This window comes from Opisthocomus hoazin, unplaced genomic scaffold, assembly GCF_030867145.1.
Source record: "Opisthocomus hoazin isolate bOpiHoa1 unplaced genomic scaffold, bOpiHoa1.hap1 HAP1_SCAFFOLD_190, whole genome shotgun sequence".
Classification (NCBI taxonomy): Eukaryota; Metazoa; Chordata; class Aves; order Opisthocomiformes; family Opisthocomidae; genus Opisthocomus; species Opisthocomus hoazin.
Genome location: NW_027448858.1, coordinates 59,952 through 65,000, shown reverse-complemented (window position 1 = coordinate 65,000; position 5,049 = coordinate 59,952).

The following is a 5,049-nucleotide window of genomic DNA, read 5'->3' as shown; positions in this document are numbered from 1 at the left end:
CGGGCGTGGGGAGGGGGGGGGAAGCCACGGCAGGCTCCACTCCCAAACCCCGGCCCTACAAGCGTTCGAGTGCCGGAGACCGCCGCCCGTCTCGGCCCGGCCCTGGAGAAACCCCTCTTGGAGCCCTCGCTCCAGTCGGCAACGGCCACCGGAGCCTGCGGGCAAGCAGCGGCTTCGCGCGGCTTCTGGCAGTCGGAACCGCCGTGCGCGATAGGTAGGAAGCAGAACGGCCACGGCCAGGGCCGCCGGGCAACGCCCGAGTCTGCCGGCTGAGCCGCGGCTGACAAGCGTTCGAGTGCCGGCGACCGCCGCCGGTCTCGGCCCGGCCCTGGAGAAACCCCTCTTGGAGCCCTCGCTCCAGTCGGCAACGGCCACCGGAGCCTGCGGGCAAGCAGCGGCTTCGCGCGGCTTCTGGCAGTCGGAAGCGCCGTGAGCGATAGGTAGGAGGCAGAACGGCCACGGCCAGGGCCGCCGGGCAACGCCCGAGTCTGCCGGCTGAGCCGCGGGTGACAAGCGTTCGAGTGCCGGCGACCGCCGCCGGTCTCGGCCCGGCCCTGGAGAAACCCCTCTTGGAGCCTTCGCTCCAGTCGGCAACGGCCACCGGAGCCTGCGGGCAAGCAGCGGCTTCGCGCGGCTTCTGGCAGTCGGAAGCGCCGTGCGCGATAGGTAGGAGGCAGAACGGCCACGGCCAGGGCCGCCGGGCAACGCCCGAGTCTGCCGGCTGAGCCGCGGGTGACAAGCGTTCGAGTGCCGGCGACCGCCGCCCGTCTCGGCCCGGCCCTGGAGAAACCCCTCTTGGAGCCCTCGCTCCAGTCGGCAACGGCCACCGGAGCCTGCGGGCAAGCAGCGGCTTCGCGCGGCTTCTGGCAGTCGGAAGCGCCGTGCGCGATAGGTAGGAGGCAGAACGGCCACGGCCAGGTCCGCCGGGCAACGCCCGAGTCTGCCGGCTGAGCCGCGGGTGACAAGCGTTCGAGTGCCGGCGACCGCCGCCCGTCTCGGCCCGGCCCTGGAGAAACCCCTCTTGGAGCCCTCGCTCCAGTCGGCAACGGCCACCGGAGCCTGCGGGCAAGCAGCGGCTTCGCGCGGCTTCTGGCAGTCGGAACCGCCGTGCGCGATAGGTAGGAGGCAGAACGGCCACGGCCAGGGCCGCCGGGCAACGCCCGAGTCTGCCGGCTGAGCCGCGGGTGACAAGCGTTCGAGTGCCGGCGACCGCCGCCCGTCTCGGCCCGGCCCTGGAGAAACCCCTCTTGGAGCCCTCGCTCCAGTCGGCAACGGCCACCGGAGCCTGCGGGCAAGCAGCGGCTTCGCGCGGCTTCTGGCAGTCGGAAGCGCCGTGCGCGATAGGTAGGAGGCAGAACGGCCACGGCCACAGCCGCCGTGCAACGCCCGAGTCTGCCGGCTGAACCGCGAGTAGCTGCAGCGGTTCGATGGCGCTGGTCCGCGAGCGCCAGCCCTCTGCCCTAGTATACGGACAGCGAGGTCCCCGGCCCCGGCGGGCTCGAAGAGAACCGTCTTCCCCCAGCGGGGAGGCGCGCGAGCGCCGCCGACTCTTACCATGACGTAACTGGAGGCAGCGCAAAGCAGCGACCCCTTCGGCAGCTCCGAAGAAGAACCGGGCAAGACGTCTACCTGCCAGAACCGCGGTGGAGCCAAAGTCCCGCCGGAGCGAGGTAGACGAGGCATCCCTTTCCGCCGGCAGCTCCGGCGGCCACATCGGGCACACCGGACCCGGCGGACGGTAAAACGGGTAGACCTGGCCTCCCTGCCGGCAGAACGGGTAGACGAGGCCTCCCTGCCTGGAACCGGGTAGACCTGGCATCCCTGCCGGAAGCGGGTAGACCTGGCATCCCTGCCGGTAAAACGGGTAGACCTGGTCTCCCTGCCGGCAAAAAGGGTAGACCTGTTCTCCCTGCCGCCAGAACGGGTAGACCTGGCCTCCCTGCCGGTAAAACGGGTAGACCTGGTCTCCGTGCAGGTAAAACGGGTAGACCTGGCATCCCTGCCGGCAGAACGGGTAGACCTGGTCTCCCTGCCGGTAAAACGGGTAGACCTGGCCTCCCTGCAGGTAAAACGGGTAGACCTGTTATCCCTGCCGGCAAAACGGGTAGACCTGGCATCCCTGCCGGCAAAACGGGTAGACCTGGTCTCCCTGCCGGTAAATGGGTAGACCTGGTCTCCCTGCCGCTAGAACGGGTAGACCTGGCCTCCCTGCCGGCAGAACGGGTAGACCTGGCCTCCCTGCCGGTAAAACGGGTAGACCTGGCATCCCTGCAGGTAAAACGGGTAGACCTGGCATCCCTGCCGGCAAAACGGGTAGACCTGGCATCCCTGCCGGCAAAACGGGTAGACCTGGTCTCCCTGCCGGTAAATGGGTAGACCTGTTCTCCCTGCCGCCAGAACGGGTAGACCTGGCCTCCCTGCCGGTAAAACGGGTAGACCTGGTCTCCGTGCAGGTAAAACGGGTAGACCTTGCATCCCTGCCGGCAAAACGGGTAGACCTGGTCTCCCTGCCGGTAAAACGGGTAGACCTGGCCTCCCTGCAGGTAAAACGGGTAGACCTGTTATCCCTGCCGGCAAAACGGGTAGACCTGGCATCCCTGCCGGCAAAACGGGTAGACCTGGTCTCCCTGCCGGTAAATGGGTAGACCTGGTCTCCCTGCCGCTAGAACGGGTAGACCTGGCCTCCCTGCCGGCAGAACGGGTAGACCTGGCCTCCCTGCCGGTAAAACGGGTAGACCTGGCATCCCTGCAGGTAAAACGGGTAGACCTGGCATCCCTGCCGGTAAAACGGGTAGACCTGTTCTCCCTGCCGGTAAAACGGGTAGACCTGGCATCCCTGCCGGCAAAACGGGTAGACCTGGTCTCCCTGCCGGCAAAAAGGGTAGACCTGTTCTCCCTGCCGCCAGAACGGGTAGACCTGGCCTCCCTGCCGGTAAAACGGGTAGACCTGGTCTCCGTGCAGGTAAAACGGGTAGACCTGGCATCCCTGCCGGCAGAACGGGTAGACCTGGTCTCCCTGCCGCCAGAACGGGTAGACCTGGCATCCCTGCCGGCAAAACGGGTAGACCTGGTCTCCCTGCCGGTAAAACGGGTAGACCTGGCATCCCTGCAGGTAAAACGGGTAGACCTGTTATCCCTGCCGGCAAAACGGGTAGACCTGGCATCCCTGCCGGCAAAACGGGTAGACCTGGTCTCCCTGCCGGTAAATGGGTAGACCTGGTCTCCCTGCCGCTAGAACGGGTAGACCTGGCCTCCCTGCCGGCAGAACGGGTAGACCTGGCCTCCCTGCCGGTAAAACGGGTAGACCTGGCATCCCTGCAGGTAAAACGGGTAGACCTGGCATCCCTGCCGGCAAAACGGGTAGACCTGGTCTCCCTGCCGGTAAAACGGGTAGACCTGTTCTCCCTGCAGGTAAAACGGGTAGACCTGTTCTCCCTGCCGCCAGAACGGGTAGACCTGGCATCCCTGCCGGCAAAACGGGTAGACCTGGTCTCCCTGCCGGCAGAAGGGGTAGACCTGGTCTCCCTGCAGGTAAATCGGGTAGACCTGTTATCCCTGCCGGCAAAACGGGTAGACCTGGTCTCCCTGCAGCCAGAACGGGTAGACCTGGTCTCCCTGCCGGCAAAACGGGTAGACCTGGTCTCCCTGCCGGCAAAAAGGGTAGACCTGTTCTCCCTGCCGCCAGAACGGGTAGACCTGGTCTCCCTGCCGGTAAATGGGTAGACCTGGTCTCCCTGCCGGCAATATGGGTAGACCTGGCCTCCCTGCAGCCAGAACGGGTAGACCTGGCATCCCTGCCGGTAAATGGGTAGACCTGGCATCCCTGCCGGTAAAACGGGTAGACCTGGCATCCCTGCCGGCAATACGGGTAGACCTGGTCTCCCTGCCGCTAGAACGGGTAGACCTGGCATCCCTGCCGGTAAAACGGGTAGACCTGGCCTCCCTGCCGGCAATACGGGTAGACCTGGCCTCCCTGCCGGTAAAACGGGTAGACCTGGCATCCCTGCCGGCAGAACGGGTAGACCTGGTCTCCCTGCCGCCAGAACGGGTAGACCTGGCCTCCCTGCAGGTAAAACGGGTAGACCTGGCCTCCCTGCCGGCAGAAGGGGTAGACCTGGCCTCCCTGCCGGCAGAAGGGGTAGACCTGTCCTCCCTGCGGAGAGAGCGGGTCGCCCGTGCTGGAGGCCCGTATGCAGGGGTGCCTGCACGGGGTGGGAAGGGCCGGCGGCGGGCTGCCTGTGCTCTCTCAGCCGGGGCGGCGGTGGGGGGGCTTGCGGGGGGTGGCTGGGGTCGGCAGGCCGGCCCTGCCGGAGGCCCGTATGCAGGGGTGCCTGCACGGGGTGGGAAGGGGCGGCGGCGGGCTGCCTGTGCTCTCTCAGCCGGGGCGGCGGTGGGGGGGCTTGTGGGGGGTGGCTGGGGGCGGCAGGCCGGCCGTGCCGGAGGCCCGTATGCAGGGGTGCCTGCACGGGGTGGGAAGGGGCGGCGGCGGGGTGCCTGTGCTGTCTCAGCCGGGGCGGCGGTGGGGGGGCTTGTGGGGGGTGGCTGGGGGCGGCAGGCCGGCCCTGCCGGAGGCCCCTATGCAGGGGTGCCTGCACGGGGTGGGAAGGGCCGGCGGCGGGCTGCCTGTGCTCTCTCAGCCGGGGCGGCGGTGGGGGGGCTTGTGGGGGGTGGCTGGGGGCGGCAGGCCGGCCGTGCCGGAGGCCCGTATGCAGGGGTGCCTGCACGGGGTGGGAAGGGGCGGCGGCGGGGTGCCTGTGCTGTCTCAGCCGGGGCGGCGGTGGGGGGGCTTGCGGGGGGTGGCTGGGGGCGGCAGGCCGGCCCTGCTGGAGGCCCCTATGCAGGGGTGCCTGCACGGGGTGGGAAGGGCCGGCGGCGGGCTGCCTGTGCTCTCTCAGCCGGGGCGGCGGTGGGGGGGCTTGCGGGGGGTGGCTGGGGGCGGCAGGCCGGCCCTGCCGGAGGCCCCTATGCAGGGGTGCCTGCACGGGGTGGGAAGGGCCGGCGGCGGGCTGCCTGTGCTCTCTCAGCCGGGGCGGCGGTGGGGGGGCTTGC